The 20,072-nt window shown below is 39.6% G+C and overlaps 1 long non-coding RNA gene across 3 annotated transcripts; it reads left to right on the top strand.

Annotated features, from left to right (window-relative positions):
* Positions 1-16,401: 16,401 nt before the first annotated feature.
* Positions 16,402-19,705, top strand: LOC110912280. 3 transcript variants are annotated; one of them, XR_002577816.2, is made up of 5 exons: positions 16,402-16,659; positions 17,301-17,579; positions 17,844-18,342; positions 18,450-18,990; positions 19,075-19,705. It is a non-coding gene; the product is annotated as an uncharacterized LOC110912280 (long non-coding RNA). The 3 variants fall into 3 exon arrangements; XR_002577814.2 differs by having other exon boundaries at positions 16,404-16,659; positions 17,760-18,990; XR_002577813.2 differs by having other exon boundaries at positions 16,408-16,659; positions 17,844-18,990.
* The last annotated feature ends 367 nt before the right edge of the window (positions 19,706-20,072 follow it).

Raw genomic sequence — 20,072 nt, 5'->3', positions numbered from 1 at the left:
ATATTGTCCCCCTCATGAAGTCTAGAAGCTAGAAAACGAATTTTGGGAAATCAAAGCAAACCGGAGGTGACAATGCTGACTACACAGCAAGGTTCAAGCAGCTTAGTGTAATCTGCCCAAGTCAAGTTGACACTCCAAGGAAAGCCATCGTGAAGTACCTCCGTGGCTTACCTGAGAGTGTGGGTGATTTTGTAGAAGCTGCAAAACCTGCTACCATCGAAGAAGCCTACCGTTTAGCCGCAGAGATCAACACCAAACGAGTCTTGGACGGGTCCTTCTCCAAGAAGCATGTCAAACAAGCTCGTCAAGCAATCATCATCAACTCATCCGACGATTCCTCTGGCGAATCGATCGAGGAATCATCTGACAGCTCCTCTGAACGCTTTTCTAAGGATTGCTCCGACAATGTCTCCATCGAATCATTAGGCAATGACACTGCATCGTCCCAGGAAGCACACCCTAGTCGCAAACGAAAGACCGTGAGCCCAGACTTTTCAACAACTGGACTGCCGCAACCCGAACCTCTCCAATCAGTCCCAGTTCAACCGAAACGTGCTTACAATGGGCCTTATCCCCTGTGTTTCACGTGCACGTATCATCACCCGCCAGAAGCAAATTGTCGCTATTGCACAAATTGCAACTGGTATGGTCATCGTACACAGCACTGCCGCGCAGGACCGCAACTATGAAGGAAGTCAACAACAGCCGCAGCCTCCGCTAGTGTTCTCCACAGCAGCGTTATTTTACTTCTAATGTTGTTGTAATAATATGACTTATCGCTATCATTTCCTTTTATGTGTGGAGCTTATTTCATCTATCGTCGCATGTGGACTCTATTTCTCTTTTACTCTAGCACCACCTAAACGCTAGCACTATGTACTATATAATGTATTTTACCCTTACAACCCTCTTAGAATGAGGTACGATATACGTGCAAGGAACAACTAATCGCGGGTGCACACGGGATTATCTTGGTCAGTGCACGGGGATCGTCGTGAAGTTCTAATGGTGCCATAACGTTTAAAAGCATGATCAAGGGTCTTGGCCATGTCAACGAAGCATGACACCAAAGCACGGGGCATAAGTAGTAGGGGTAACGCAAGGTGTGCTTTACCATACTACCGAAGCTTCGTGAAGAAAGTGCCATGTGGAGTTGGACGTTATTAGACCTATTATATTATAATGATTACTTTCGACACGATACAAATCGATCACAAGGCGTAACAAAACTAAAATCGCATCACTGCGAGACTTCTCGTAAGTCTGCGTACGCAACACAATTGCCACATCGATGGACTTAGGTAAGTTCACCCCGAGGAGCAATTGGAGCAACGCAAGACTGGTCGTAAGTCTAGAATACAACTCAATCGCAGTTTTGCTAGATCCATCTCGCAATCTAAATCACTTGATATGTGACTCGAAATCGCAATCGCATCATGTGTTTATCTCGAAATCCCTAACGCTGGTTACTGGCTACTGCGTGAACCTCTATCATTTGGTGTGGATCGCTTATTGTGGATCGCTAGACGAGTATCGAAAATCACTCGCCGCCTTTCGCTTTAACGCATTTCGCACCTAACTCATCAACTCGATACTCCTGTCACGTTTCGCTATTACTCATCGATGTACGTGTTTTATGTGTTATGTTAGCGCGCACGACCTCGCTTCACGAGACAAAACTAGTAGGGCTGAAACATGGTAATGTCTTGACCATATTAGCAGACTTTCGTGGAAAAAGGCCATGCGGGCTAATGATCAGTTAGTGGTTGTGGTGTACTCAACTCAATAGAATCGCATATCGCTCACAACGCAACGATCGTCACTTATCATCTATCAGGGTCTATTGCCTATTGATGTTCGGTTATCGCTTGGAAGTCATCCCAGTCGTGTAGAATTAGGGTACATGACATCGCTTCACGGGACAAAACTAACATGGGAAACGCGGTGTTTTCTATGTTAAGCAACTCTCGTGGAAACATGCCATGTGGGTTTTATGTGGAACAAATCGGAATCGCATCTAGTCGAATCAAAATCGCGTTTTTCGCCATCACTTGTCAAACGTCATCTAACCCTTTGTACCATATCAATGTTTTGAACTACTCGCATTCGCTATCAACGCCTTGTCTACATCCTAGTCGCTCAATTCAAGACTCGGTCTAGCGTTCCACCGCCTGGACCGAGGGATCGAAATTCTATCTGTTTCTTATCGACGCACGTGACGCCGCCTCACGAAACAGAGGTAATATGGGTAAAACATGGTGGATACGCCGTTGGTACTTCCTATATATAAGTGTTTTGATCACATTAACTAACTTTCGTGGGAAAGTGCCACGTGGGGCTCGATGTAAATTATTTTTCCGTACTGTTAAAGAAAACCGATTTCTATAAATTTTGTTAAAACCGTTGGACAAGTGAAATCTCCTTACAACATGGAGAAAACATCGAATCAGTTTAGCTCCGTGCCCGAAGGAAGTTTCATAAGTTCAGTTTTTCCCTTAAAAACTTTTGCAATGACAAAAAGAAATCTTCCCGAAAACGATGGTTCGACAATCGAGTTTCAGCTCGAACTCACGTTGTAGGAAAATTTTCTTAAAACTTATTTTGCCGCCGAATTCTTTTAAAATGTATAACTCGAAAATCTGTTATCAAAATAACAAAAACCCTCCCCATAGTGTTGGTGTGGACATCGATGCAGTTAGCACCGCGCCATGAGGGGATTTTTCCTAAATACCCTCAAAGATTAATCGATTATCGGTAAGTTTAAAACGTTATGGAATCGCTTTTGTGTGTGTCATCGCTTTTGGTTATTCGAATCGTATCTTCTCACCACTCTCGCTCGCCGAATCTTAATCGATCGCTCGCTTACCTAGACGCTTTTAATCGCTACTCTCATTCGCATCAACTCTTACGACCCTACTATTGGATTAACTTCGGGACGAAATTTCCTAAAGCAGGGGAGACTGTAACAACCCGCACTTTCGTGCGTTGTTACTACTCGATACACTCGTTACGCCTAGCACCAAAGATTCCGATCATAACGTAACTATATCAGATATATCGCTAAAACGAAGTATAATCGAATAATTACGCATATTCTATGGCAATTACAAACCTATTTTCATAAATTATGACACTCACGATGATGTTGAGTGAGGGATTAATCTACCCTCCTCGATAACCGTGAGGTGTCGAAACATAAGCAAACCAACGCTAACAAGGACTATCGGGTGAGTACCATGCCTCCAGCCGTCATGACGATGATGGCAATACGAGCAAGTAGTGCCCCGATAATCATTGTGGCACATCACATCGAAGAACGCACTCGAAGGCACGCGTAACTCGATCATCGCACCGAATATTGGTTATATAGATACGTGTATACGGCCCTTTTGTGATTAATTATAATAAATAATTAAATAATTATATAAATATAAGAAAATACGGCCCAAACAGTCGAAATCGCGCCAAAAACGAGGACCCAGGGCTTCCGTACGGACGGGCCAGCCAAATGGCTGGGCCAGTCGATCGGACGGGCCAGGATCGGCTGGGCCGTCCGATCGCCAGCCGATCGGCTGGGCCGGCCGACCGAACGGGCCAGCCGATCCGGCCCACCTTTCCTCCTTTTTCCTCCTCCCTTGCCTATAAATACCCCTCTATCACCCTCAAACACTTGTTGTTGCTGCTGTTACTCGACCAAGACGTTCCAGCCCCTTAATCTTCCGATTTCTCGCGATTCTTGTAAGTTTTTAACTCAAATCTTGTACTTCCTTGATCTAAATGCAATCCTTCATCTTTCTATCTTTCAAAATCCGACTTTTAACCGTGAAATCAACGGATTCGGAGTGTTCTAGGGTGATGTCACCATGGAGTTCGTCAAAGGTGATGTCATCCCATGAAGAACAACTCAGATCCGAATGGTTTCCATGCGATTCTTCATGAATCTCGTCCAAATCTATGTTTTCTAATCAAAAAGCCATGGATTGAGATGTTCAGAGTGATGTCATCACAAGGTTCTTATGAACTTCAAGTGTTGGCCTCATTCCACCAAGAACAACTCAGAACCCAGGGATTTCCAAGAATAATCAAGGTTTTCATATCTGATCTATACACAAAAATGGTAGAAACAGAGCTTAGACCGACCTTCTACTCATTCTTAGTGTCGTGTTGGTCAGGGATCTGACTCCTACCGAAGAGACGACCAATTTCGGGTTAAACACGGAAAAACCGCCAAGAACGGCCAGTTCTGATGGAACGGGGTGATTCCCGGCCGATAGAACAGGTCGGAATTGATGGAATTTCAGTTGTTCAACACGACATCACAACGTCTCGACCAAAAACACTCGAAAACCATCGAAAACAGCTGGACAGGCTGGTCGATCGAGCGGCCCATCTGATCGAGCGGCCCAGTCGAACGAGCGGCCCAGCCGATTGGCTGGACCAGCCGATCGAACGGCCTACTTGATCGAGTGGCCCACTCGATCGAGCAGTCCATCCGAATGGGCCAGCTCAATTCAATTTTCGCCCAAATTCGTGTAAATTCGTTACCGTTTAACGCGTAATCCAGTACTCATGCAATTAATCTAAAATCAGGACATTCTCAGGCACCATCCCGCCAATCCAACCGAATACGCAATGTGAGTATACTTGACCCCTTTTATCGAATTTTGGGTGTAACATACGTTCCTTATAAATCGAACTTATCAAACGAATGATTCAAATTGTTAATCTATCACTTGCGAATAACTGTTTGCATAGATATACGTGATGCTAGTTGCATGTATGCTAGGACTTATACTCGTGACGTCCCACCCAAACTAGTATAGTACTATTGCGCCCGACGGGGTCTAGTTATGCCATCGAAGAGTCGAGCATCGAGGACTTAGCTGGTAGTATCAGTTTTGTGAGTATATATGTCGTGTATTATGTTTATGCATATGGAAATTCGCAACACTTTTAATCTATTATACTATTACATATCAAACCTGTATACTCGCCAATACTTTTGTATTGACAATATTTTAACGTATGTTGCACGATTAGTCGAAGTCTACATCAAATCAAGCTAGGAAGTCTAGAAACTCACCTAAATTCTAAGTTGACGGATTAGAATTGTTCGAGAGAACAAGAAATCTGTAATAACTTATGTGATTGTATTGTTGTTAGTATGGGATAACGAATGTAATAAATATTATCGCAATATAGTTGTTATGGATTCTCTTGAGCAATCTGATTCGCCTAGTGTCGCGCCCCGATGATTCCGCCATCGGTTGGGGTGTGACAGATTGGTATCAGAGCCATAACTATAGGGAATTAGACAAGACTCGACCTAGTCCGGGTCGACGTCTTAGAGAATGACCTAGCCTATAGTCTAAGCACCCACAGGCTGCCTCGTACGAACCCAGTAGGGTTTGTATTGCGCCTACCTGATGCTTCCGATCGAAATTGCAAAAAAAACTATGACTTTGTGTGAACCCCGCATACTACAACTTCACACGAAGAAGCCTTTCCTAAGGCTGGAATACTACTAGCCTTTCCTAAGGCAGACATAATACACATGTTTTCGAAAATACTCGCATCTCACGACCGAGCGATCCAGTCGAGACCAGGTGTGAAAACCAGTAACTCTCGATAGGATTGCTCACTCAGCGCATTTTTCTAGCACGAGAATCTTTCGTTGAGTCAGGAGTGACATCCATACCTCGACGAAAGCCTCACTTTCAAAATTCTAGTGAAGCTCTCGGATTCATTCGATGAGCGCAACCACGAATTGGGAACGAAAATGTTAAGTCAGGGGTGAAACCCGTACCTTAATGAACCGTTCCACTCCTTAAAAATATTTTTCAAAAAGCTCTTACCAGGGACTCGACCATCACAATGACTCGAGCCTCGTGGTGACTTGGAGGATGAATGCCATGAGCTGCATCCCAGTGGAAGCATAAACCCCCAGAGTCAACGCGTACACGAACTTGTTGGGTGTGATTGAGTTACCTTGGGTAGTCGACGCCTAAACACCCGAGGCAGTCCGAATATCTTAATAAGCCTGCAACTCACCGGATTTTACGATTTGATGAACTCAGTTACGTTTTATGTATTTAATTGCGATTATCAATTTTCGCTCCCTGTTTTACAAAGCGCACAACTCGCACAGCCATCGCAATCCAAAACAAAGACCGAAGGTTCGCAACAAAACTAATGTCCAATTGTCCGATTTCTCTCGTAATCCCTCCCCTAACGCGTACTCGCGCATTCTAAACCATAATATATGTGGGTGTAAGTATGAACTACAACTATCTATATCTAGGTACAATCAAGACATTGTGTAAAAATCTAGGAAGTTCGTGTCTCCCATGTGGCTCCTTTGTGAAGTCTATTTATGTTGCACATTACAAGTTTCGACCGCGCTCAATCGCATCGTAAACTCGAAATCATTATGATCGAATCTCATTCCAAATCTCTCTCTGTCTAGATGCCTTCCAACAACTCTATCTCGAAACGAATAGCTAGGAGAAGAGCCAAACGAAGCGCCGATAAAAGGATTACTTTTAATGATTAGACCTATTATATTATAATGATTACTTTCGACACGATACAAATCGATCACAAGGCGTAACAAAACTAAAATCGCATCACTGCGAGACTTCTCGTAAGTCTGCGTACGCAACACAATTGCCACATCGATGGACAGGCCAGCCGATCGGCTGGGCCGGCCGACCGAACGGGCCAGCCGATCCGGCCCACCTTTCCTCCTTTTTCCTCCTCCCTTGCCTATAAATACCCCTCTATCACCCTCAAACACTTGTTGTTGCTGCTGTTACTCGATCAAGACGTTCCAGCCCCTTAATCTTCCGATTTCTCGCGATTCTTGTAAGTTTTTAACTCAAATCTTATACTTCCTTGATCTAAATGCAATCCTTCATCTTTCTATCTTTCAAAATCCGACTTTTAACCGTGAAATCAACGGATTCGGAGTGTTCTAGGGTGATGTCACCATGGAGTTCGTCAAAGGTGATGTCATCCCATGAAGAACAACTCAGATCCGAATGGTTTCCCTGCGATTCTTCATGAATCTCGTCCAAATCTATGTTTTCTAATCAAAAAGCCATGGATTGAGATGTTTAGAGTGATGTCATCACAAGGTTCTTATGAACTTCAAGTGTTGGCCTCATTCCACCAAGAACAACTCAGAACCTAGGGATTTCCAAGAATAATCAAGGTTTTCATATCTGATCTATACACAAAAATGGTAGAAACAGAGCTTAGACCGACCTTCTACTCATTCTTAGTGTCGTGTTGGTCAGGGATCTGACTCCTACCGAAGAGACGACCAATTTCGGGTTAAACACGGAAAAACCGCCAAGAACGGCCAGTTCTGATGGAACGGGGTGATTCCCGGCCGATAGAACAGGTCGGAATTGATGGAATTTCAGCTGTTCAACACGACATCACAACGTCTCGACCAAAAACGCTCGAAAACCATCGAAAACAGCTGGACAGGCTGGTCGATCGAGCGGCCCATCCGATCGAGCGGCCTAGTCGATCGAGCGGGCCAGCCGATCGACTGGACCAACCGATCGAACGGCCCACTCGATCGAGCAGTCCGTCCGAATGGGCCAGCTCAATTCAATTTTCGTCCAAATTCGTGTAAATTCGTTACCATTTAACGCGTAATCCAGTACTCATGCAATTAATCTAAAATCAGGACATTCTTAGGCACCATCCCGCCAATCCAACCGAATACGCACTGTGAGTATACTTGACCCCTTTTATCGAATTTTGGGTGTAACATACGTTCCTTATAAATCGAACTTATCAAACGAATGATTCAAATTGTTAATCTATCACTTGCGAATAACTGTTTGCTTAGATATACGTGATGCTAGTTGCATGTATGCTAGGACTTATACTCGTGACGTCCCACCCAAACTAGTATAGTACTATTGCGCCCGACGGGGTCTAGTTATGCCATCGAAGAGTCGAGCATCGAGGACTTAGCTGGTAGTATCAGTTTTGTGAGTATATATGTCGTGTATTACGTTTATGCATAAGGAAATTCACAGCACTTTTAATCTATTATACTATTACATATCAAACCTGTATACTAGCCAATACTTTTGTATTGACAATATTTTAACGTATGTTGCAGGATTAGTCGAAGTCTACATCAAATCAAGCTAGGAAGTCTAGAAACTCACCTAAATTCTAAGTTGACGGATTTGAATTGTTCGAGAGAACAAGAAATCTGTAATAACTTATGTGATTGTATTGTTGTTAGTATGGGATAACAAATGTAATGAATATTATCGCAATATAGTTGTTATGGATTCTCTTGAGCAATCTGATTCGCCTAGTGCCGCGCCCCGATGATTCCGCCATCGGTTGGTGTGTGACACTTTGAGCCACTTTCATATATAGTCGTGTATAAAGTAAAAAAAAAGCTTGTGAATGAATCATCTCACACTAAGAACTGACTTTGAACCACTTTCATCCTATTTTACATTTTGACACATTTGACCCGTTCTTCTTCGGCTAGTTTCCACATGACACTAAAAACACAACCCAATTCTCTACCCATTCATACGTTAACGGGTCAATGTTTTTATCTCTATTTTATTTGATCATAAATCTGAAAACACTTACCGAATTGCAGAGATCGAGAAAGGAATATTTGATGAGATTTTGAAAGGAGAGATTGATTTTGAAACTGATCCCTGGCCTTCAGTTTCCGCTAGTGCCAAAGACCTTGTGCGAAGAATGCTCACACTCGACCCAAAAAAGCGTATAACCACTGCTCAAGTTCTTGGTATGTTTAAACAGTTAAACCTTAAATCTCATATAACTTTGCGGAAACCTTTTAATTGTCATAATATTTATTTCAATATTTTCTTTTGCTTTTTTCTATCCGGTACAGAGCATCCATGGATTAGAGAAGATGGAGAAGCATCAGATAAGCCGATAGACAGTGCGGTTCTTTCAAGGATGAAGCAATTCTGAGTTATGAAGAATTGGCGTCCTCCCTCTAATTAGTTGTAGTTTTTGAGATCTTTTTGGAATTACGTTGAATTGTATTAGCTTACGGTTTAAACATATTGGAACTTGCGTTGTAACGCATGATTTTCGATTTTATGTCATTGTAACTTCGGTGAATTTTGTAAAACAGGTTTTTTGTATTGCAGATTATTTCTGGAATTTTTGGCCAGAAAAATGCAGAAATATTATTTATTTTTTTGCAGTTTTTTTAATTAATAAATTAGGTGGTTGGAAATGTGTCACAACATAAATAGCTATTGTCGGAATATGGTCAAAAATTGTAGACCTTTTTTTCTTTATTTTTTTCAGAAATTTGTCACAAAACATACTCAGTTTCGTCGAAAAACCATTACAAACAATACTCATTTTCCTAATAAATTTGTAACAACACTTCTTATTTATTTGTCGGAATTGTGTCACAAAAATACTCAGTTTTCGTAGGAAATTTGCAACAACACTTTTTATTTATTTGTTGGAAATGGGTCACAAAAAATACTCAGTTTCCTTGGAAATTTGTAACAACATTTCTAATTTATTTGTAGGAAATGGGTCACAAAAAATACTCAGTTTCCTTAGAAATTTGTAACAACACTTCTAATTTCTTTGTAGGAAGTGGGTCACAAATAATGTTATATTAAAATTTGTTAATTTTTTTGTTTTTTTTTTTGGTCAGAAATGTGTAGCAAAAAAAAAATCCTAAAAGATAATTAAATATATTGTAGGAGATTCATAGCAATTTGCGACGTAGTAGATTCGTAGAAAATTTGTAGGAAGTTGCGTAGGAAATGACTTGAAAACGGGTTTCCTACGAGGTGTTTTCCTACATCAGGTGTTTGTCATAAATGCGTAGAAAAGCCAGTTTTATGACGCATTTCCTAGGAAAACTGGTGTAAAAAGTTTCAGATTTTCTAGTAGCGTATACTTACCCATTGCCACTTGTCGCGCACCAAACTTTTGGCCAATTACAACACATGCATTATGCATGGTGTGACACTTGGCTAACATGCAAAAGGGTCCATACCTTTTTATACCTTGGTTCTTGCATTTTTATAAGTGTGAGTTGGATGAACAAAATAGATATACATAAAAATGCTCTCAACAACCAAGCACTAGTCGGCTGCCGTTTTTCTGCCTTCGCTGTCGGATACTGCCGTCTCCTTGCACGGCCGAGCTCTCCACCTCAGCGAGCCGGACAGCGCCATCGCCCGAACACAGCGGCCGCCAGCCGCCATCTGCCAGCCGCGGCTACCGCCGCCTGCTGCCGATGGATGCCTTCGCCTGTCGTCGCCTACCGCCCCCTTTACGTCGCATTTCGTTGGTTCGTTTACTAGCACTTGTTCGTTGAACCTCGGTGTCTCGACCGGTTAGTCATTAACCGAGGTATATCTTTATCATCGGTAGTTAAATATATTTCATTGTGCTCGTATTTGCATGTAACCGGATCCTGTCGGGTTTCGTTTTGTTGATCACTAGTTTATATTTCCGTTGCGTTTTACTAATTAACTTGTTTAATTAATTAACTATTATTTATTGAACCGGGTTTTTGATAAATAAAATTATGACCGATCACCACAGAAACCCAACAGTGGTATCAGAGCCTTGGTTACAACATACGAGTCGGTACCGGTCTTTTAACCGGAATTAGAACACAAACTTTATTTATTTAAAGATTCTAATCTAAGTATTTTTTTAAGGGCACTTTATTTTTGGTCAATATTTTATTTGTTTTGCTTGACCAAAACATTGCCGAGTTTATTTTGTGATTGTTATGTGATATGTAAATCCGGCCCGACCTTGTTTTGTAGTTTATATTTTATTGGGTTTTGTAATTATTATTTTTGGCCACCGAGATGGTTCAAAGTTGTAATAGATTAGTTTATGGTTTTGACCCGTCTTGTGGTTCAAAGTTGTAATAGATAGGCCTTTTGTCTTTGTTGTATTTACTTGTTAAATATTGTTGATACGAAGACCCGAAGCAAAACCGAATGCCAAGAGGAGTCTTGGAGTTAGTGGAAGTTGCTCAAGACAACAAGATGCACTCAAGTCCATCCTTGTGATTGTTTGTGTGTTGTGACCCCGTGACCCGTTTGATCTTGCTATTAGGCTCTAGCAAGATTGAACAATTTTGGCCATATGGATTTACATATTTATCTTGCTATTGTGGTTGTTTTTATCTTATAAATTGTTATAACGTAACCAACCTAAATACTAACATGATTTTAAAAGGAGTTTTAAAATATTAAAAACAATCACATTAAAACAAGTTCTAAATTATTTTTTACAACTTGTTAAAGTGTTTGTTATAAAACAAAGGTTGTTTTTGAAACAAATAAAAACCAATTAAGTTTCGCAAATTAAACTAGTTTTTATTTTCCAAAACTATTAACTTAATAGTTTTCTATTAACTTAAAATTGGCTATTCCAAGTCGCGACAAACTTAGTTTTATAGGTTATCTAAAAATAATTGTCCCGAGAGGTGAAAGGGTTTTTGGTCATGTCGCAAATTTAATATCTAAATTAAAACCGACTATAACAACCCTATTTGGTAAAAAAATTAAAATCAGGAGTCTATGCCTGTCACACCCCAACCGATGGCGGGAACATCGGGGTGCGAGCACTAAGCATTCAGATTGCTCATGAGAATCCATAACACTATTTGTTTCAATGGAATTTAGATCAAATTCAACATTGTCTAAAAGCAAACACAACCAACACGAGTATCAAATACAAACCATAACGAATATTGTTCAAATTGTTCAAAAGATTCTAAGTTAACTAGGTGACATTTCTAAGTATCTCCTAGCTAGATTCCATGCATTCCATAGCATCCTATCAGCCTGCAACATGTATTAAAATATCAATACAAAAGTATTGGCGAGTATACAAGTTTGATCATAGAATAATAGATTTAAACAACTCATATCCATGGTAAATGTAACAAAAGTAGTTTCAGTCGTGCTAGTGTCGCAGTCCACGCAGTGATAGCCCAAGTATCCCGATGCTTTAATGTTTACCCAAGACTCAAGGCAAACTAGAATCCTCCTAACAATACCCTCTGAGAATAATGGGGTAGGTGCATCTCCTATAGCGCTACTATTGTTAAGGCGGAACTACACGCTCTGGATTAAACGTCACATAGCACAAAGAGTCAACAATCAAGAATCACAAGTTTCTCATAGAATAGAGTATAAGTTTCCAAAGAATCAAGTTTAAGTTTCATAGAATACATGTTACACCCCAAAAGTTTAAAGTAAAAGGGGGTCGAGTATACTCACAGTGATTGCTTAAACAGTCGCAACTGCTATTGGATCAAAGAGAGCTCTTTTTAGACTTAGCCTGATTAGATTGCAGTAGGGTAAGAGTCGAGCAGCGTATTGAGATTGAATAAAGTGTTAAAAACAGTCACCGGGTCGAAGGGTTGTCCGATCGGACGGCTGTCCGATCGGATGGCCGGTCGGTCGGATGAGACTTGAGATGTAAAGTGACAATCCATCTGATCGGGTTACCACCCGTTCGGTTGTGATTTGCATGAAGGGACCAGGATGGCTTGTCCGTTCGGATGGTAATCCGATCGGATTACCACTTGATCCGAGTGTTGTTGAACTGGACATTCCAACCGGATGGTTGTCCGATCGGGTGGTTGTCCGATCGGCTGGCCATTCGATCAAACTTCCATGTTTTTGTTTGTTTACCAAGGGTTTGAGAGCTTCAAGACAAGTGTCACTTGATAGGGTGGCTATCCGATCGGATTGTTGTCCGATCAGGTTGCCGTTCGATCGGGTGACCCTTGTGTTTGAAAATTTATGGTGACGTCTCGGTCCAGACTGAGGCAATCAGTTACTCATCATTTTACAGACATTCTGATCGGTCTGGAATCACCCCAGTCCGACCCGTTTGTCTGTTGGTGACGGGTTTATACCGGAATCCATCTCGTGATCGTCTTAATCAGTGAACAATTCGTTCCTAAACCAACTCTAGGCTACCGATTGAGTCTACAGTTCGTTCTGGCACGTTTATCACCGAAGTAAATCAGAAATTGAGGAAAGAGATGAAGAAACTTAAGTTTTATATGAAAAGTATAGGTTTTAGCTTAGATTTAGTGTAAAAAACGTATGAAATACCTTAGATCTGGGCTAGATCTTGCTTAGAATGACATTACATGGTAGTTTGTACAACTGCCATGATGACGTCACCCTCAAGAACTCAGATCTGAGAGATTTCACGGTGAAAAGTGTGATTTCAAGCGAGAATCACGTGGAGAATGATGTGTAGTGTGAGAAAGTACAAGGATTTAGCTTGAAACGTACCGAAATTGATGAGAAAATGAAGAAATAGCGAGTGCGCGTGTTCTTGGTCGAGCAGAGCTGTCACATCACTGAAAAGGTGATGTGACAGGCCTATTTATAAGGGAAGGAGAAGAGAAGGGAAAGTGTGGTTTGATTCAGATGGCAGTCCGATCGGATGGTTGTCCGATTGGGTGGTCATCCGATAGGGTGGCAATCCGATCGGATGGCAGTCTGATCGGATGGCCATCCTGGCCAACCCAACTTTTCCGTATTCTAGTTCTTGATTGTTTTATGAGTTAGATTAGGCATTGCATTGCATATAGTTTATATAAGGTATCTATATTCCAGTTCTTGATTGTTTTATGAGAATCTTATCCGTTATCTCTTGAACAATCTCAGGGCCAGTGAACTGCTTTTCCCCAATCTCATGCCAGTTGAGAGGAGATCGAAATTTTCGCCCATATAAAGCTTCGAAAGGAGCCATCTGAATACTGGAATGGTAGCTATTGTTGTACAAGAATTCTATCAATGATAAATGTACATCCCAGTTACCACCAAAGTCGATGACACAAGAACGGAGCTTGTCCTCTAGGGTTTAAATAGTGTGCTCGGTCTGTCCATCTGTCTGAGGATGAAAGGCCGTGCTAAGATTCAAGTGCGAACCCATAGCGGACTGAAATGTTTGCCAAAGACGCGAAGTAAAACGACCATCATGGTCCGAGATTATGTTAAGAGGTATGCCATGACGGCATATAATCTCATCAGTATAGACTCGAGCAAGTTTCTCCACTCTGTAATCCTCACGAATAGGAAGGAAATGAGTGGATTTGGTCAAACGATCTATAATCACCCAGATACTATCGTGACCTTTAGAGGTACGGGGTAGTTTGGTAATAAAGTCCATAGCAATGCTATCCCATTTCCAGACAGGGATTTTGGGTTGTTCCAAGAGTCCATAGGGACGCTGATGTTCAGCCTTTACCTTCGAACAGGTAAGGCACTTAGACACATATATAGCAATGTCCCTCTTCATGCCAGGCCACCAATAAGTCGTACGCAGATCCTGGTACATTTTGTTAGCGCCTGGATGTATGGAGTAGCGGGATTTGTGAGCCTCGGTCATAATAAGCTCACGGAGATTATCGCGATCTGGCACCCAGATGCGATTTAGATAGTACTGCAGTCCGTTAGGTTTTGTTTCAAGCTGGTCAATCCTAGCGCCGTGGATTTCTTCTTCTAGACTTCCTTCATTTGCTGATGAATACTGGGCATCACGAATACATGCGTGGAGATCATTAGAGATACGAATAACCTTGAAATCGGTCTTACGACTGAGAGCGTCGGCTACGACATTCGCCTTGCCAGGATGATAGCGAATTTCGCAGTTATAGTCGTTAAGTAGTTCCACCCAACGTCTCTGTGGCATGTTTAACTCTTTTTGGTCGAAGATATGCTGAAGGCTCCTATGGTCGGTGAAGACCACACACTTAGTACCATAAAGGTAGTGTCGCCAGATCTTCAACGCAAAAATATCCGCACCAAGCTCCAGATCGTGAGTAGTATAGTTTTTCTCATGCACTTTGAGCTGACGAGAGGCATAATCAATAACCTTGTCCCGCTGCATGAGCACACAGCCCAATCCACGGTTCGAGGCATCACAATATACCACAAAGTCATCATTGCCGACGGTAGGGTTAACACAGGAGCATTACACAAAAGGTTCTTAAGGGTCTGAAAGGATTTCTCCTGTTCTGGACCCCAAACAAAAGGTTTCTCCTTTTGGGTTAAAGTAGTAAGAGGAACAACGATTTTAGAAAAATCTGCGATGAATCGGCGGTAATAACCCGCCAATCCTAGAAAAGAACGAATCTCGGACACGGATTTAGGCGTACACCAATTTTTCACTGCCTCAATCTTAGAAGGGCGTGTTAAAAAAAGTGTAAAAACGGCGCGTTAAAAAAACGACGCTTGAAAAAACGGCGCGTTAAAAAAACGACGCTTGAAAAAGCCGGACGTAAAAACGGCGCGTTAAAAAAACGTAAAAAGTTTAACCTAAAACTTAAATTGTAAAAAGTATAAAAAATCTTTTGAAAAAAATCTGAATTTAAAAGTGTTTTTAATAAAAAAGTTATGTTTAAAAAATAAAAATTAATATAATAATACAAAAAACTAATAAAAGACAAAAAGACAAAATAGAGTTATTTTACTAAATTACCCTTTTGGATTAAAATCTTAAAGACATAATAAGACAAAAAGCATTTAATATTATTTTTAGTTACTTTTAATCTCATCCATTGATCTTGTTGATCTAATGGCTAGGAACTGGTTCTCACGGTTCTTACAACTGGAGGTGGTTTTCATTTTAGCGGTCCCCTATATATATATATTGGAAGTATAGAGGAAAACTCTTTTGGGTTCAGAAAACTCAAGAAACTCAATGAATGGACCACAAGTTGCCACGTGTTACATCACTTTTTCAGATGATTCTGACATGTAACAATTTTGTCAGGAGAGAGAAAGTTGATAGGTTACATCTCTTTCGCCCGTTTACATAGATGTAACATCACATGTTACATTTTTTTGTTCTTAAGAACAAATTTTGAATGTTTTACGAAGTGTAATATTTTCGAACTTAAAATTTATGAGTTTTCAATGTGTAACGCATGTAAAAGACATGTTACATGTTTTGTAGAAAAAATTTGGGGCAACAGACAAAACCTAAACATGTTACACTTTTTGTGTCAGACAAAAAAGTTAAAAAGAAAAAGTTGTGACATATTAGTCTGTTATATGGTCAGAAAAGTTACTTTATGTAAATTGAATCTCAACCAAAGATTTTTTTTTATAAATGGTGGAGATTGAATTTTCAAAGCTTTCTCAACTCAATGAGGTTTTCTTATTATCCTTTCCCATATGTATGTGTGTGTCTATATCTATTATCTATTATACATAATAAATGTAAATAATTTGGGACACATGGCATCTTGTGATGCCTCCTCACATTGATTTGAGCGGGAAAATAAATGGGTCGAAATATGGGTTGAGGCGCGGTGCCCATACCCATTTTTTTACCCGGTTATATAAAGTATGTAATAACCCTAATTCCTCAGTCTTCTCCTTCACGCCGTTTCTGGATGCTCATACATTCTTTTACAAAAACCCTGTTTCTCTTCTGCTTCAACCTCTTCAATAACCTAAACCTTCATTCACAATCACGCTTCCTGGGTATCGCTATGAAGGTCAATCTATATTTCTTTTTCAAACCTTAATTGAAGCTTTCAGCCGATCTCGCCCATCGTCGTGATTCAAAGGAAGAAGGGGTTACAATTAAGTTTAGGCCTTTAAGGTAATTCGATTTTTATCTTCGTACTTCGATTAAAGTGGATCTGTTCATTTCGTAATTCATCCATTTTTCGGTATATTTTTGCTTGGTTGATGTTCTTTTTGTTCAATTTCAGTTTCATCCTGTATGTTCCATGATTTTATTAGGTTGTACAGAACATAAGGTCAGATTGTTGAACTAGGAGAAAAAGAACAGTTAAGGGAAAGGCTAGATCAGTTTCACGATCATGTGGTGTTTTGTGTGGATTCGAACTTGTGCTTTAAATGTACTTAGATCTTTTTTTATATGTGGTTATTGAGCGTTTGTTTATGTTCTGTAATTCTAAATCAAGTTTATCATTTGCTTAGTTCATTTTTTTTTCATTAATTTTCATCAGTGATTTTCTTTGATTTCTTATGTGATTTTTGTTTTTTTCTTAATTTTATTCATTATTATTTCAAGATCGTATCATATATAGTTGTTTCACTGTTCCTTTTTGGGGTGAGTCCAATATTGGGTTTCGAAAATGGGAATCCTTAAGAGTATTTTTTATAACCGCGTAATATCATAAATGAGCATACTAGATACTTGTGGCTCAAACCCGTGAACCTGTTTTTTCCCCTAAACCAGTTTCTTTCTTTTTGATTATTTTTTAATTTTAATAGGGGTGAAGATGGCCCTTCTAATGGGCATGTAAGGCAATGTTGGCAATAGTTGGAGAACAACAAATGACATCAATGACATGTGGGCAAGATTTAAACTTTTTGTGACAGATGTTATGTGGATAACTAAAGTTATTTGTTAACTTATCAGTACACTAACTTTTTTTTTTCTTGAATTGCTGCTGACCTTAATGACAAATACGTAGCGTATGAAGGACCTGGTGATGGAATGGTAGGAAAAAACTTTCTAAAATGTTCATCTTTTGTCGACTGATAAATGAGGTTAGATTATTTGTTATTATTATTATTATTATTTACCATTTTTCATAGATCCCCAGATAGGTTCACCTGAACATGAGGGATAAACATCTTTGGTATAAGAATTTTAGCTAAGGTTTTTAGTACAACCATCAATAAAAATGTTTTTGAACACATTTGCTGAGTGTTACCTATGTTCGTCAGATTCTTCTGGACAATAACAAGCCAAAGATACAAACAATTCTCAGCAAGATTGATGCCATCAATAATGCCTTGGGTCTTTGACAGGTATGGACTTTTCAAGCAAAGGATCTCTAAAGTAGGACAAGAAGATATGGTAGAAGATTGGCTTGAGGTTGGAAATTCACCTCGGCACTTAGTTTAGCATCTAAGTGAGTAAGTGTAGACTTAACTTTTAAAATAATATAAAAAGAATCCAAAAGCATCAGTTAGAGAGGATTCAATTCCTAAATGAAAATAATATAAAAATAATATATATATATTATATGTATAAATGAAAATATTTGGACTGACGTGGCGCAATATTAGAGCTTCTCAATGTGAGTTTTGGCTCCAAAAATTCGGGTCCGCTATTTTGTTAAGTGGATCCCCAAATACCCATTTTTGACCCGCTTTAAAAACATTCTAAACACGACTTCTTTCCCACCACACAAACCCTAATTTCATTTTCAATTAGCTTCCTCACCGCCGTTCTTCTCTACATCTCCATTACGTTAGTGAATCAGTGGTAATGGTACAAACAATTATTTGGATAAATCAAAATCAGGTATGTTCGTTCCACCGCCCTAAAATTCTATTCCCTCCTAATGTTTCTTCTTCCTTTTATCAATATATTTAAGGTTTTTGTTCCTTCTGGAGTTTTCTTTTTATTAGGGTTTCCTTCTGAACCCATGTGCTTGAGGTTTATTCCTATAGATAAATTGGAAACGCATCAAAATTTCTGATTGATTTGAAGCCAGGGGTAGAATTAAAAGATACTAATCAAATCTGAAGCAAGTTTAGAAGAAGAAGCAATTCACAAAAGAAAGGAGAGTGCTATTGCCGAGTCATTGAAAACGAAAGTTACACCGGAGACTGAGATTGCCGGCAAGAAGAAAAACGCAAAAGGATGCGTTGTCGATTGTGAAATATTTTGACCAACAGTCCAAGTTGGGATAAAAAATTAAAAATGGATTGAACATGATATTTTGTTTGTAATTTATTTCCAACTAAATACATCGGCTTTACCATCATATTTTGTGCTTTTTTCTCTTTGCAGTTTTCATTTTTCTGATTTCTTTATGCTAAATTCATGTAAACTATATCCCCTTAAGATGTTCGTGTGGTTTATAAATGTCAAAGTTATTTGTGAACAGGTTATCTTTTCGATGATGGAAGGCATGCACTTCGAAGATTAGGAACACTTTGTGAGCAGGTGGATTATTATAACAAAAACATATTTTTGCAAACATATTTTAGATCCTTGAAATGTTCGAACTGATGTTTGGCTTAACTGTAGATTCAAGAACTAAAAGGAGTTGCTATTATCTTGATGACATATGGTGATGTCAGAGCTAGAGCTGGTCGACAATGACTTACCTAAAGAAATTAAAATGACAGCGTCATAGTAGCATTAAGTGTCTTATAACTTCTAATACACAATGAGATTATGTGTATCCATATCAACCGGTAATTGGTGGCAAAATAGGCTGGTTGGGTTGATCAAAACACATAACTTTATATCATGACATTGCGTTGTCCAACCAACCTGCCAACAAAAATTTCTTTTAATCTCTCAAGTATTATAAATATTAAATATGTTGTGCAATTATAACTTATTTTATATAAAATTTACACATTTGACCCGTTTGAGACGAAAAACCTATTCACTCATATAACGCGTCGAAACTGCCACTTCTACACACTAGACACAGGGCACACTTTATAAGAAATTTTGTCAGGTTGCTGGAAGATTTGGAAAGTTGTAGCAAAATGATTGGAATATTTATCTTTTGAATTTGGGAGGCAAAATAATATGGGATGGTCTCCATTTGCCTTAACATATTTTTTTTTATGGAAAAAATGTAGAATATTTATAATACTTTCTTTGTATTTATTTTATTTATATCACTTTGTTTGTATTTATTTTATTTACAAACTTATAATTAATGTAAATCAAATTTTCCTACCCGGGAAGTTCCCGGGTGATAACCTAGTATATATATATATATATATATATATATATATATGTAACACTTAAAACTTTGTTTGGACTTGTTTAGGCTCGCGAGCCTAAACGAGCTTTGTGTTTCAGGCTCGAGCTCAGGCTCGATAACTAAACGAGCTCTATTTCAGGCTCGAGCTAGGGCCCGGGCTTTTTAAGGCTCGGCTCGTTCGAGCTTTTAACCGAGCCAATCACAGGTAGCTCTCAAGCCTCTGGGCTTGTTTACACCCCTATGTATGCACAAGTAAAACCAAGGAGATAAGCTTACCTGAAGTAGAGGGTGAGTTTACCAA

This window comes from Helianthus annuus, chromosome 15 (assembly GCF_002127325.2).
Source record: "Helianthus annuus cultivar XRQ/B chromosome 15, HanXRQr2.0-SUNRISE, whole genome shotgun sequence".
Lineage (NCBI taxonomy): Eukaryota > Viridiplantae > Streptophyta > Magnoliopsida > Asterales > Asteraceae > Helianthus > Helianthus annuus.
This window is presented reverse-complemented; position numbering and strand designations above follow the sequence as displayed.